The sequence below is a fragment of the Pteropus alecto genome, unplaced genomic scaffold (assembly GCF_000325575.1).
Source record: "Pteropus alecto unplaced genomic scaffold, ASM32557v1 scaffold105, whole genome shotgun sequence".
Taxonomy (NCBI): Eukaryota; Metazoa; Chordata; class Mammalia; order Chiroptera; family Pteropodidae; genus Pteropus; species Pteropus alecto.
Genome location: NW_006436294.1, coordinates 880831 through 896547, shown reverse-complemented (window position 1 = coordinate 896547; position 15717 = coordinate 880831).

The window sequence follows — 15717 nt, the reverse complement described above, 5'->3', positions numbered from 1 at the left end:
TTTTGCAATCTACCAGCATGTAAATACCCCATAATAAGGGATTGAGTGAACGAATGATTAAATGCCGAAATAATAAATAGCTATTGTAATTTTAAAGACTATTTAATGAAATGGAGGAAATACCATATGTAAAATTAAATGTTATACAAAATATGAATATATACACACATAAGTATATAGTGATATGTATATATGTGAATATATATGTTTAATCTCCATATTTTCTAAATTCATATTTTCTAAATTCTCAATTCATATATTCCTGTGACAGAAAAAAATAACTTTCTCAAATTATGATTTTTAAAAACGTGATTGGATTTTTAAAAATTCATCTATTCTTGTACTTACCTGAACCTTGAGGACGAGTTTATAAAGATTGAAGTTTTTAATATGGCCTTTGTTTTCTCTCTCATATGATTGATCATGAAATATTAATAATCTAGGATTAATTTAGATCCTACTCTACTGGCACTATTCAAAATACAATAGCAGGTATTTTTAGCATTCTACAATCCACCTTTATCTCAACCTCGATCTTTTAATCTAGATATTCTCTGCTAAAAGCAAGAAGCTTAAATAACTAGGCCAACAAATCAGAACTAATGTACTTTCTTGAATCTGACTGGTAGTAAGAGAAGAAAAACATTACATTCTACCTTATTTGTTAGTGTTCACTCTTAGTTAAAGTTCACTTTTCCAAACCCTGCTTTCCATAAGTGGAGAGCATTCATTACATAAGTGTTCACTGGGTGGTTCGCACAGTCCCTGTTTTTGAAGAGTTGAGAATCCAGTGGGAAGATAAGCAGATGAACAAACATTATGTTCATTGCAGTATCTGCTTATTTGCCATGATAGAAGGCAGTAGATAGTGCTATGTGAAACCTTCGAATCAGATATATTTTTTATTTTTTTGTAGGAGAGGGAGGTGCTGGAGGAAGTTTAAGAAAGTTGACCTTTAAGAATATGAATTTGCATTATTCCTTCACCAAATATTTATAGTCTGCCTACTCTGTGCTAGTAAAATGTGCCCACATTGTATTGGGTGCTTTGAGTAGAGCAATGAACAAAACAAAGCTCCTTCTCTCATTGTAGGCACATTCTAGGAGAGGAAACAGACCAGCAAGCAAACAAATATATAATGCAACAGGTGGTAATAAGTGCTATGAAGAAACGTGAATGAGGGAAATTGCTAAGAGATCCGGGAAAGTGTTATAGCACAACTTAGCATGGTCCTGGGGCATCCTTCTTTCTGCTCCCGCCTTCCTCCAATGCTTTGAAGATGCAGGCTTCCCTCCAGGTATCTTCGACCCCACCAGGTATCTGGAGCTAGGTGGTCGTAGTACTCTTCTTCTCTTGAAATCCAAATTTATTCAGTCAGCATAATCTTTCTCACACATACTTGCCAACTCCCCAAAAGTCCAGGGTTTCCATTATCCACATGGACCAGGCGGATAACGCAAATGAGCGAGGGGGCCGTGAAGTAAACACTAGACGCGTCATAGGGCCTAAAGGGTACTGGATATTACCTGTTGCAGATAAATAAATTAAATTTGTAGGATTATTCATAAGTCATTCCTTTTTGGAGCAGCAGTTTTTGCTCTCTTCTATAAGAAATCTTTGACTCTAAGTGACTTAGTTGAGGTGTGCATTAAATTGCCAGGGTTGAATGAAATCTTTAGAGCAGCAGATACAAATTACATTTGCCAGAGCCAGCTGAATCATTCTTTTGTCATGCAAATGAGAATTTGAGAGATTAATAGTTTGTGGATACAGAGAATTAATCTCCCATCAGATACCTCTGCAGGGAACATCATTTGCTTCGTTTTTTCCCATTTCCTTCTGAATTTTCTTCTGAGGCGCAATCTTTCCTCATTGCAGCAGTCTGAGTGGGGTCAGCAATTAAATTGTACTTTGCTCCCCTAATCCGAACCCCTACCCTACGACCCCTCCCCGCCAACCAAGCAGTGGGCATAGAACCTAAGAGTAGGCTAATAATAGCATTTTTTTCTCCTCAGGTAAATTTTTCCTTTTTTTATTGTAGTAAAATATATATAACATAATATTTATCATTTTAAACTTTTGTGGCTGTGCAATTAAGTGTATTAAGCACATTCACAATGTTGTATAACCATCACTATCTATACCCCAAACTTCTCATTTTCTCAAACTAAAACTCTGTACTCATTAAGTAATTCCACATTCCTCCAACCTAACAGCCCCTGGTAACCTCTATTCTGTTTTCTGTCTATGAATTTGCCTGTTCTAGGTACCTCATATGAGTGGAGTCATATAATATTTAGCCTTTTGTTTCTGGCTTATTTCATTTTCAAGGTTTATCTATGTTGTAGCCTATATGAAAATTTCATTCGTTTTATGGATGAATAATATTCCATGGTATTTATATACCATGATTGTTTATCTCTTCATTTGTTGATGGTCACTTGGGTTTTTCCACCTGTGTCTTTTGCAAATAATGGTGCTATGAACATTGCTATACAGATAACCATTTGAGTCCCTGCTCCTAATTCTTTGGGATATTTATGTATGTATTGCTGAGTCCTATTGGGAGAGGGAGGTGCTAGAGGAAGTTTAAGACAGTGACCTTTGCTTAACTTGTTGAAGAAGCACCAAACTATTTTTCACAGCGACTGCATCATTTTACATTCCTGCCAGCAACACACCAGGATTCTAATCTCTCACATTCTTGCTAAAACTTATTTTCTGGGTTTTGCTTCTTCTTTTTTTTTTTTTTATATTAGACTTCTAGTGAGTATGAAGTGAACTGATATCTCTTTGTTTTGATTTTCATTTCCCTAATGACTAATAATATTAACTGTCTTTTCATGTTCATACTGGCCATTTGTGTATCTTCCTTGGAACAATGTCTATTCAAGTCCTTTGCTTGTTTTTGAGTTAGATTGTTTGGAGGTTTTGCTGTTGTTGAGTTGTAGGACTTCTTTATACATTCTGGATATTAATCTTTTATCAGATATATGATTTACAAGTATTTTCCACCATTCTGTAGATTGTCTTTTCACTGTCTTGATAGTGTTCTTTGATGCATAAAATTTCTTAACTTTTTTGAAGTTCAATTTATCTATTTCTTCTTTTGTTGCCTGTGCGTTTGGTGTCATATTCATGAAATCATTGCCAAATACAGTGTCATGAAGATTTTTGCCAATGTTTTCTTCTGAGAGTTTTATAATTAGAACTCTTATGTTTAGGTCTTTGATCCATTTTGAGTTAATTTTTGTATATGGTGTTAAGTAAGAGTCCAATTTCATTCTTTTGCATGTGGATATCCAGTTGTTCAAGTGACATTGTGGCCTTGACAGTCTTGTTGGAAATCAATTCATCATAAATGTGAGGAAGTTTATTTCTGGGCTCTCCTTCCTATTCCATTGGTCTATGTGCCTGTCTTTATGCCAGTACCATACTGTTTCAATCGCTGTAGTTTTGCAGTAAGTTGAGAAGTATGAGTCTTTCAACTTTATTCTTCTTTTTCAAGATTGTTTTGGCTATTCAGAGCCCCTTGCAATTCCATAGGAATTTGAGAATTGGCTTTTCCATACCTGCAAAAAAAAAAAAAAAGCTGCTGAAATTTTGATAGGAATTATGCTGAATCTGTAGGTTGCTTTGTGTAGATTTGACATGTTAACAATGTTAAGAATGTTAAGTCTTCCTACCCATGAACACAATGTGTTTTTCTACTTATTTAGATCTTTATTAATTTCTTTCAACAATGTCTTGTAGTTTCCCATGTATAAGTCTTTTATCTTGGTTATACTTATTTCTATATTTAATTTTTTAGGTACTATTATAAATAGAATTGCTTTCTTAACTTCCTTTTCGATTGTTCATTGGTGGTGTATAGAAACAGCTGATTTTTGTATGTTGATCTTGTATCCTGCAGCTTTGCCAAATTTATTTATTAGTTGTAATAACTTTCTTATGAAATGTTTGGGATTTCCTTTTGTAGTTAAATTTATTGGTGTAACATTGGTTAATAACATTATACAAGTTTCAGACGTACAATGTTATAATATATCATCTGTATATTCCATCGTGTGCTCACCACCCAAAGTCTAGTCTCCATCCATCATCATATATTTGACCCCCTTTACCCTCTTCATCTTCCCTCTACCTCCTTTCCGCTCTGGTAACCACTATATGTTGTCTGTGTCTATGAGTTTGTTTTTTTGTTTGTTTGTTTGTTCATTTGTTGCTTTCCATTTTATATGGCACATGTAAGTGAAATCATATGGTTCTTGTCCTTTTCACTTATTTCACTTAGCATGATATTCTCAAGATCCATTCCTATTGTCATGAATGGCAATATTTCATCTCTCTTATGAGTGAGTGGTATTTCGTTGTATATATGCACCATATCTTCTTTGGCCAGTCCTCGGCTGAAGGACGCTCATGTTGTCAGATCACATCATCTGTGAATGTAACTTTAGTTCTCCCGTTAAAACTTAAATAACTTTTAAAGTTCTGAATCTTAATCTGAAAATCTAAAATTAATTAAAACTGAGTTGTCCTAGAAGCAGTGCTCTGAAGAGATAGCTCTTACTGCTGAGGTTCATAAGTGGCAACAGATCACGTGCTTCCAAAGGCTGGATTTTGCACTATTTTCTTTCTGAGTCTATGATAATTTTGCTTTGCTCATAACTCAGGAACTCTAGTTGATATACTACCCCACCCTTACTTTTCAGACAAACAGAATTCTATTAAGGAAAAACACAAAGGAAGAGGGAAAATATGGCCTAAAATGGGACTTAGTTGTCAGCATATCTAATTCTCCTCACTAGGAATTATCAAATTTTATACCATATCAGAATTTCTCTGTTAAATTAATTTAAATGCACATTCCTAAACTGTATCACCAAAGGTCTTTATTATTATTTTTTAACAAACACTTCAAGTGATTCTCAAATATGTGAATTATGAACTGTACTTTGAAAACCACTGAATGTTTTGCAGAGATGCTAAACTCTCTATCCCACATGGTGAATCCGTTTAATTTGAGAACGATTCTAAAAAAAAAAAAAACAAACCAAAAACAGGAAAACATTTTCCATATTTTGACTACCAATATATCCTGTACGAAATTGAATCATCGAGCCATAGAGTTTTATGGTTATAGAATTATAGAGGATCTTTTATTCCACTTAAAAGGAACAATTTTAAAGAATCAAATGAGCCTAAAGAGACATATATCTTGTTTTTCATTTAAAAAGCACATTTTCTTTTGTTCTAAACAATTTAATTTCACATAAGCATTTGTATATGTATTTCCTATGATCTCATATCCATGGTCAAAAAAAAAAAAAAAAGACAGGGTGACTTGGAGGTTGCTAGGCAGAACCTCAGATCCCAAAGTAGCAGTCCTCTTGTTCCCATCAGGGATTTATTGACTTTAGGTCTTGACAACTTTTCTGTCTTGAAGAGCGAAATAATGCACACCCTCAGTGAGATGCTGGGCCTTCCCGGCTAATGATCTGGATACCGACGACAGCAGAAGGGTGCCGAGAGAGGAAATGAACGTGCTCTCACTGTGAGAATTGTGTCAGATTGTTTTCCATCCCTTAATTTCCCCTTATTCCTGATTTTCATTTCCCCATCTGTTTCTTCATAGTGATTGGTATTTAAAGTCTTAAAAGAAACATGTGCTGCCGGAAAAAGATGTTTTATTTAAATTAAAGGATAAATGTCTGATAATTTACTTGCAGTATTCCCATCCAAGGTTATTAGCATTAAGGTGATCAAAGCGTTAAACTCACAGAATTAAATCATTACATCGTGGCAGAGTTGTTGGTGTCAGTGTTTGAAATGGGCTTCTCAGTGGGGGTAATGGGGGATAAATCAGGGGTTTTCTGTGTGCAGTCTAAAGCCCCTCAAATTCACTAACTTGGAAGGGTTGAATAATAACCTTATGAGAAAGAATGGTTTAGTGAAATGAAAGTAGACTAGAATCAGACACATTTCGCTTCAAATCCTAACTGCATCTCTTTCTACTCCAGATAAGACACCCAATTCCATTGATTTTCACTTTATTTGCAAATGGCAAACTCTAAGAATCTTTGAAGAAGGTGATTTAATGTAATTTCATTTGATTAAACAGATATTTTTTAGCACATGCACAGCAAACTGGCAAGGCACTAAAGATACAATGGTGTTTGAAAGACCTTCCCCACCTTCGTTCAGCTTTAAGTTCCGCAGGAGACATAACACAAGACCGACAAAAGCAGCATGCAGGGATCAATCATAATAAAATGCATGCATTATACATTAGGATAAGCATTTGAATAGAAGGGACACATTAAATAAGAAATCATGTTAGTTTTCCTTCTTTCTTTTTACCCTGTTGAGCATGGCAATGATGTAGCAATGTAATAAAATTCATTCACAAGTTCTAACATATTTATTCTCAAAAGGCATTATTACTAAAGTTTTCAGGTATGTGTGTGAGTGTCTGTGTGTGTGTGTATGTGTGTTTACTCTAGTCACTGTTTGCCTCATGTATTAAATAATAACATTAAATTAAAAAATTCTTCCTCTAGAATTGATTCTTATTTGAGATATACAAAATTAGCATCATGATTAGAAAACAAAACAAAACAAAAAAGTAGACATGTCCATAGATTTGTAGTTGATAGAAGATATGAGCTGAAAATCATCAGTTCTACCCACCTTTTATTAAAATAATCTCAGCTCAGGAAGGGAAGTGACTTAGCAAGGTCAAGAGATGGTAAAATGCTCAGCCATGAGTAGAACTCTGGTCTCTCTATTCCCGGCCTAGTGCCAATAATGTCAGTCAAAGCCATGTTGTCAGAACTGCCATCTAGCCTAAGAGTGAACCCCTTGAAAGAAAAGCATGACTTTATCTGCAAAGTAAAAGATGAATAGCTCATCTTCAGCCCGATTGCCAGACTCTTTCTAATGGGCTACTTCTGTGATAAGACTGTCCCAGCTCCAGAGAGAGCACAGGTGCATGGAGATCTTTGAAAACAGCAGCTTTCCCAAACAGAGGAACGCCACGCTCTCTCTATGATGCTAACTTGGAGAAAACACTAGCTAAGAACTGACTGATTCTGAAGGGACAGCATTTTAGCACTTCCTGTCCATTTACTCGAGACTTCTGTATGCTCTCTTTTCCAAACCAACGAACTCTCTAACAGCTCCATGTCTATTTGTGGTTCATATCAGGCAGGAGGAGGTCCCAGAGTCCCCACCTGTCAAAGCAGATAAGTCTTGCTGAAGGAAGGAACATTAAGGTAACATGTTTAGGAATGAAGTAATCTCCTATATTCAGTTTATATATAGTCAAAGCCTTTCCTTCTGTTTCACATACTCACGGGAAATCAATAAAGGCAGACTCGAGTGAGTCTAGATATTTTTGACTCTTATTGAATATATGTAAGAAACATTTGGAGGCAAATAGGAAACAACAATAACATGTAAAAAGCCAAGAAAAATCAGAAAGGCTCAAATGTGAAAATACATCGTAATTCGGAGCTCGAGCTCTGAAAACAAGTAATTGAAAGGAGAGTAAACAATATTTTCACTGGCTCTCCATCCCCGGCCCGCCCCCCGCCTCCCTCCCACCCCAAAGCTCAAGGTTATTAGTAGGGACCACGGTGCTCCCTCCCTCCAACCCTGGTCCTTCACTAATCCACTCTGCATATTGCATACTTCACCTTGATGAGCATTACGATGATGTACATCAGGACTTCCTTTTTTCTCTTAACTTTCTGCGATGAGAATTTACTGTGAAAAGTAGTGCAGGGATTGGAAAACCATGCCTAAGGGTCAAGTCTGGCCACGCCCCTTCCTGCATGCTTGTCTGTGGAGGCTTTGGCACAGTAAAGGCAGTGTGGAGAAGTGGAGGCAGAGACCTTATGGCCCACAACGCAGACAATATCTTACCATTTACTACTTTTTGATATGATAGGTACTACCTGTAAAGGTAGCATTTACCTTTTACAAAATAAGTTTGCCAGCCCCTGGCAAGCACAATGAATACTTTTATATCTTCCGACAATCGTCAACAATTGCTAAGATTTCATCATGGTGGCTTTATCTCTCTGTATACATATACATAAGCATATATATTTATTTTTATACTTTTCTGATCCATATGAAAATAAGCTGCAGATATCATGACCTTTCCTCTTAAAACCCTTCAGCATACCTCTGCTAAGAATAAAAGATCTTCTTCTATAAAGCCACAATGCCTTTACCACACAGATTGTTATTTCGTAATTTCGCCTAATAGACAGTCCCTATTCATAGTTCCTCAATTGTCCTCTAGATTTTTTATTTAGTTTAATCAATATCCTATCAAAATTTTATGCATTGTCTTTGGTTATTATGTTTCTTCAGTCTCTTCTATATAAACAAATCTACCAAACTTAATTTTTTCCTTTTTTTCCCCAACCACAATGACTTCTAGAAGAGTCCAGGCCAGTGGAATTGTTGAGCATTAGTTCTAAAGCCTTTTTTAGATTCAAGTTAAATATTCTGACAAGGCTGTATTATATTGCAAAAAAAAAAAAAATGGTTTTTCCTGCTATTAGGCAAAATCTGGTCATTTGGTTGAGAAGGCGGTCGCTATTTGAGAGGGCACGTGTTTCCTCTTGTTACTGTGGAGTTTCCTGTGGGGTCACTGGGGCCAAGTCATCACGAAATATCTGCTTTCCCCAACACTTTTCATTTAACAACTTTTGCTCCCATGGATCGGTGCCTGCATTAAACAAAGTGTTCTTTTTTTCTAATTACGCAATTCCTTCTGTGTATTCAAGCTGATCGTCTTCTGCATAGAAGTTTTTCTTTCCTCTTTTGTTTTCTCCTCTTATCATTACAGATTTATGGGTTTTTAAAAAACTAATGACTACAATTAACTGTTGTCATTATTCATTCTGATGTTTAAACTTCTAAAAAGTGGCCAGTGGGAGCTTTTGCCTCTGCTCCTATGTCCTTTGGACTTGGCCCACTGGTCTTTGAGTTCTTTCTGGTTTTCTGGTACAAGATATCGCAGGCCTACCTTGGCTTTTCTCTGTCTCAGACCCGGAATTAGCCATTTCTCCAAGAATTTCAGGCTCTTTACTGGGTAACGGTACTTAGAAATCGAGATGTTGGCCATGCAATGCTATTACTGCCGAGTGACTTTGTTTATCCCTAGGCTTTTTCATTGTACACATGTATGGATATATCCTTACAAAAAATTGTGAGTTTGTATTAGGCACCAGACTCTTCTGATTGCAAGTGAAAGGCAGGTAACCCAAAAGGCTTAAGACACAAAAGAGGTTAGGGGTGTTGATGAGGCCTGTAAGAGGAACTATAGTTTTCCGGATGGCTAGATCTAGGATCTCAAATGATGCATTAGGTCAGTGGTCCCCAACATTTTGGCACCAGGGACCGGTGCTCCTTTGAGAATCTAATGCCCGATGATCTGAGGTGGAGCTGAGGCGGTGATGCTGGTGCTGGGAAGCAGTTGCAAGGACAGATGAAGCTTCGCTCGCTGGCCTGCCACTCACTTCCTGGGGTGCGGCCCAGTTCCTAACAGGCCACGGACTGATACCAGTTCATGGCCCGGGTGTGGGTGGTGGTGGCTGGGGACCCCTGTGTTAGGTCTTACTTAATTTCTCAGCTCTAACTTTCCTCTATATTAGGTTCATTCTCAGGTACCACCCCCACCTCCAACAAATGATGGCAAGGATGTAATATGGTAGTTCTACTCTATTATACACAGAAAAACATAACCCCTCCCTCCAAATCCTGAAGTTCTGTCACCGTGACTGGGATGGGGGCTCAGCAAAGACCATGAGGGTTTTCCCCCAAGTCTCATTTGTTCCTCGTAACTGATGACTTCCAGTGGAGGAAGGTCCCCACCTGATTTTCAGGTTCTCTAGCATCACTTCATTGTTTTGAGATGACTTCGATCGACTATTTGTTGTTCACATGCACTGCCCTGTAGCAGTTCTACATCTCCTAGGCTCTGGTCCTGTTTCTCTTACCTATACACCTTTGAGTGGGTCTCTTAGAGGCTGCAGGCACGTCCACTGCCTTTTGCTGACATCTCTTTTAGAGGAACTTTAATCTGGTTTAGCGGAATTGCTTCTGGTTTAGCTACTGAGCATCCCTGAGGACCTGCAGTATTCTTTCCTTCACGGCCTGCTCAGTGATGCTCAGCTGATTTCTTAATTTCCCCAAATCACCCGTCGTAAAGCATTTTCCCATCCAACGCTGTAGAGTGTGACCCTTTCTCAGCCAACTCTAGCTGCATGTAGCCTATAAAATCATTTTCGAAAGGCACCGTAGGGATCTTTTAGTCTATTGCATAAGGCACAGCATTTCACCTTGAGGAAAGGAGGATGGGGCAGGCCTGAGATCGAACAGCAGCTTGGAAGATTCGGAGTCCAGCTTGTGAACGTGTGCCAGGACGAGCAGCCTCGTGAACCTGCCCAGCTGGCTCCTCTCTCGCTGGTTTGCAGAATCACTTTGGATGAGAGACATGCCCTAATCACCTCAGCTGGAATAAGCAGAAAGCAAACTAAACCCTCCCTGATGCCAAAGGTACTCTCTGATAGCGAGATAACTCCATAACTCTCCCTCCAACCTCCCCAACTTCTCTCTCAATCATTTCTCCCTTCCCATGTCCTAAACGCAACTGAGATATGCTTAATGTTTTGAACATGCGCTGTCACAGGCATTTCTCTAGCAATACCCATACTCATCCCTCCCACACGTGGTCTCGATCGCGCCTCCACTCAGCTCCCACGATCTCCTGTGTCCTCCTCCATTATTACCTATTCTACAAACCGTCAGTTTTTGTTGATCTTCCTCAAAGCACGCAAGCTGATGGACAACACTCAAGTTTTCTTTCTCTCTCTCTATACAACCCTTAGCACTATGACTTGCTCGTGGCAGCCTCTTAATGGTGTTTCTTGATCAGAAATGGATCTGACGAAAACGTGCTTTGTGGTCCCTGCGCTTCTAAATGATGTTTCATTAATAAAAAACACAAGTTTGGCATCGAAAAGGCTTGAAAAGTGATGGAAATATTTACAAAATCATTCACTTCCCTTTTCAGGGAAAAGAAGATCCAATATAATGAACTCGTCACCAAGGAGTTGATTGGTCGCTTGAGAGATGGTGCTGTATGGCACCTTGACATCATATCTGTTACTGGGAGGATGAATCTCAGGCTGCAGTAGTAGCTGAATGAGCCATGGTAAAAGGCAGCTATGCTGGTGGGTCCAGGCATGGCCTCCATTCTTGCCGCCACGTCTCTCCTCCGTCCATGTGTCCACTGTGCCGATTCATGTCACCAGCTAAGTTACTTTTCTACTTGGATGTTTAGTACTTCCTAAGTGATGGATGCTCTTTGGTGTGCATCAACATGTGAGACAAAGATTTTTCACAATTTGTGCCACTGCCATTGGTCCATCCACATGTCACTTCCTCAGGCCTCCTTATCCCTCCCTGATCATTTGTTTCTCCATCCAGAAACTCGGTGAACCAGCCAAGCAATTCACCACTGCCCACGAGCGTGTATGTACATGTGCTTTAGACCACTTCTTTTTCCACTCAAATTGTACTACTTTCACAGCACTCTTCAAACCCCTGAGATGCCACACTTGCCAGTGCATTCCTTCCAACTGCTAGGCTATCCCAGTACAACATTTGTAAAAGTTTTTTTTAAATTGCACTGCCACAAGCGTGCTAGGGAATAGCCACACTCCACCTGCCACCACTATTGGGTCCTCATTTTCAGCCAGCTGATGAGTGGTCCAAAACCCGAATCCCATTTTAGATTCTACTTTCTTAGACCATTCTCTCTTTGGTTGTACTTCCTGGCAACTGACTATGAGACAGATGTTTTCTTAGAGGAATTGTATTGGCTGATGTCTCAGGGACAACGCCTGTGAGAATGAAGGAAGTCAAGTGACAAGAAGGTAAACTGTGATGCAGTTCAACAGAGACCTCACCTGGGTAGCCCTTCTGAGTTTTCCCCAGTTGAAGAGATGTGGGCTATCTCAAGGGAGGGATTGTGTACTTGGTGAGGCAGCTTCCGTAGGCTGACGGTAGCACCCCAGCAGTGAGCGGTCAGCAGTCAACAGTCCCGAGGGCGGGGAAATGAGTGCTTTGGTCCTGCGTAAGGAGATCTGGGTAGGGTAGTAGGGTGTCTACTAAAATCATAAATATCTACACCTCTCCCGCCCACAAAAATGCAGAGATCTCCAAAAGTCTCCCTAATCAAGACATCAGTCTGAAGGTCCAGAACTGTTTATTCTACATTAGATCCAATTAGAGCTCCTTATGATGCAGTAATTAATGAACAAAAAGAGAAGTTACTTTGCCTTCTCACTGCCAACATACAGTATTAGAACAGTACAGGATAATTGCAATAAACACCTTTGAACCAGGTTGAATAAGAGGTACATGGGAGCCTATGACTTCTGGCAATTCTGAAGTCTCACTGGGCTGATATTTACCTTGTAAAAGCGTTCTTTGATTAGAGCCTCATTCTGCTTTCCAGAAGCGGCTCCTCAGCCCACTGTTCTTCCCTGCTCACGGTTCTACTTTGTGGTGGACCCTCCTTCAGGGTCACTTCTGAAGAAGACAACGTAGGAATAGCCTTTGGCAGCTGAGCAGGTTTCTCAGCCTGCTTCCTGCCTATAGAAGCTGAAGGAGCAGAGGCGTTTTTACATGTTCATAAGCCTCTGTCTCTTTAGTCCAACGTGTGTGTGTGTGTGTGTGTGTGTGTGTTGCAATACAGGTTTCCCTCTTGAAAAATAGGTAGAGTCAACATACAGAATAGGAATGGAAGAACCTTCCAGGAACTGAGCATTGCAGAATGAGAAGCAAAGCCCATTCTTAGTAACCTGATGCGAATGTGAGGAATGGCATAGTGAGATGCCAGAGCCCAGAGAGCTGTGGACGTTGGGCACAGAGAACATTTCAATGACAGACATCCATGTGCTCACAGAGATCGTTCCCCGCTCTTCTCAGGTCTTTGCTAGTTTTTGAGGTATAAAGTAGATATCCATGACATGTATGTATGTATGTGCGTGGGTATATACATATGTGCATGTGTGTGTATACACATACACACACACACAGACAGACACATATACATTCAGCTACATAGAAGTAAAGGAATGTGAATAGAGAAAAATGATATAGCTATAGCTTTGGAAGCGATTCTTTACAATGTAAAATGACTTCAAAACTGCTCTAGAGGGTATATCACAGACCCTAATTCATGGACTGTGTTACTGATATGTTATATATTATGTACGTAATATATTAAAAATAAACCTGTGCCAATTAATGAACCACAATTTTAATCTTCTACTTGATCCTTGAGAACAATATGTTGCCATGGAAACCTAAATCTGTTTAGTCATTAGCACCTTTTTTTTTTCACACAGAAATTTGAGTGTAATGTTATTCTCTCAGCAAGAATTAAATTAGCAATTATTCACCTGAAAATAACATCAACGAGATCTAAGCAAATACAGGGCACTAATGATGTATTAAGTTCACATAAATTATCTTTGAATTACGCGGTAGTCATGATAATAGCATAGCTCATATATACATTGGATGTTTGAAGAGGAGAGTCTAGGAAGACAGACTTTGCTATCTTAGGTCAGGAGAGTGCATTTGGTAAACAAAACCATCTTCTTCATAAACTTTTTAAAGATTTTTCCCTTATTGAATAAAACCTTCCAGCCTGTGAGCCTCCCTAAGTACTTTTTTCTGAGCCTCTCTTATCCATTGATTACCTTCCCTGAGGTGTGTACCTAACCACCTTGTCTACCCAGAAGTCATTCTCCCTGTGTGATTGACTATGCCATCTTTGTGTGATTATTAAAAAGAGGCATACTCAACCACATGACCTTCAATTTCCCCATAATGGGAGCTCATCAGTCTGAAAACCAAAAAAATCCAGAAGTATGGGGCATTAATGCAAACCAAAAAATTCCGGAAGTATTGGGAAAATCTCAAACAATGGGAGCTGGCGGTCTGGGAATAAATCTTTCAGCTTCCCACCCTCTAAAAAGGATGATTCAGAAATTCTTCTATGTGTTTTATCAGAAAGGTCTTTTCTCCTTTCCCTGTCTCACCATTCCTATTTGCCCACTTCAGTTTAGTTCCTAGCAACACCTCCCACATAAACCACGAGCACCCAGGTCTTTGATTCCGGATCTGCTATTGGAGAAGTCCATGCTAAGATACCTCCTATGGCATGGATGTTGTATATGAACCAAATTCAGCCAATTCAGGTCTTCTCCCATGAATTTAAATCTGGAGCAATGACAAAAAGTTGGGTAATAGTTGAAGTTGGTTGACAAACATTATTTTTCTCCAGACACTGCCCTGTGGTTGCTGCTTCCAAAACTGCAGATTTGTTTACACAGCTGTCCTTTCCAAGAAGGTGTGTGTGTGAAGAGTAGATTTTTTTCCATGAGATGATGCTTATGGTCTTTATACCAGGAGGCCACCCGTCTTTGTGCATGGCTGGGACTCACTGTATAACTGGATAAGTGGTAAGCAGTGAGGATGGAGACGCAGAGTATGTCATGAAAAGTCTGGTCAGCAGTGCTTAGGAGTTTAAATTTTACCTGGTGCTGAAACTTTGGAATGGTTAAGAGAGAAATAGAAATAGTACATTTGGATAAACTCTTTCTGCTCAGATTGGTAAATGATCAGGTCTTCTGCTGAGAGGGAGGGAGTATGGAGAAAAATTAGATACTCGAAGAGTATGGCAATGGTTTAGGGCAGTCTCGGCAGAGTTGTGATAGGTATCAACAATGGGTAACTAGAAGGCATCAAAAAGATTAACAGTTATTTCTACTTTATGGTTCTTAGTGCTGACAATATAGCAGTGAATATGTGACTGTAATTTTCAGACTTGAGTGTGCATCAGAGCACATCGGGGTCACATAAAGGCCTTGTGAAAGCACAGACTGCTGGGCCTTACATCCAGTTTCTGATTCAGTAGATTCAGCTGGGCCTGAGAATGTGCCTTTCTAACAAGTCCCCATTTGATGGTGATGCTGTTGGTCTGAGAACCATACTTAGAGGACCACTTATATAGGGACCCGGCCCTTGAGAACCCTATGTTATGATAAGGAGACAAAAATAAAGCAGTGTAAATCAGGGGAAGCTCGTGAATTTCTACGGTAACTTAACAGCAGATGAAAGGGCAAGAGGATGTTACCCAGACTCTGTCGAAGTTATTACAGAGGGAGTCCTGATTGTTCAATCATTAATTTACCCATTTATTCAACAAATGCCTCGAAGTCCTGCTACCTGGCTGACATCATGATTGGTATAGGAGCAGACACCCAAACATGATGCACCTCCAGCCTGCAAAAATCTCATTCCAGATTAGGAGGCAGATGCATAAATGATCATGTTTATAAGAGGCTTCAGGTGCTGTGATAGCTGTCTGTAGGTACTACCGTGGGATAGGTAGTTGGTAGAAATCGATTCTATACCGGAAGGAAAAGAATTGTCAGGAAGAGTAATTTAAGAAAGTGACCCTAGAACTAAATTATGAAAAGTGAGTGCAGTTGTTAAATGATGAAAGGGGTGTGCTCAGTTTTCCACAGAGAGGGAGGAGCAGGAGAAAAGGCACAGAAGCTGGATTTTACTAGCTAAGATGCCAGTAATCAGTAGCTCAGACCTATTGGGGCACCA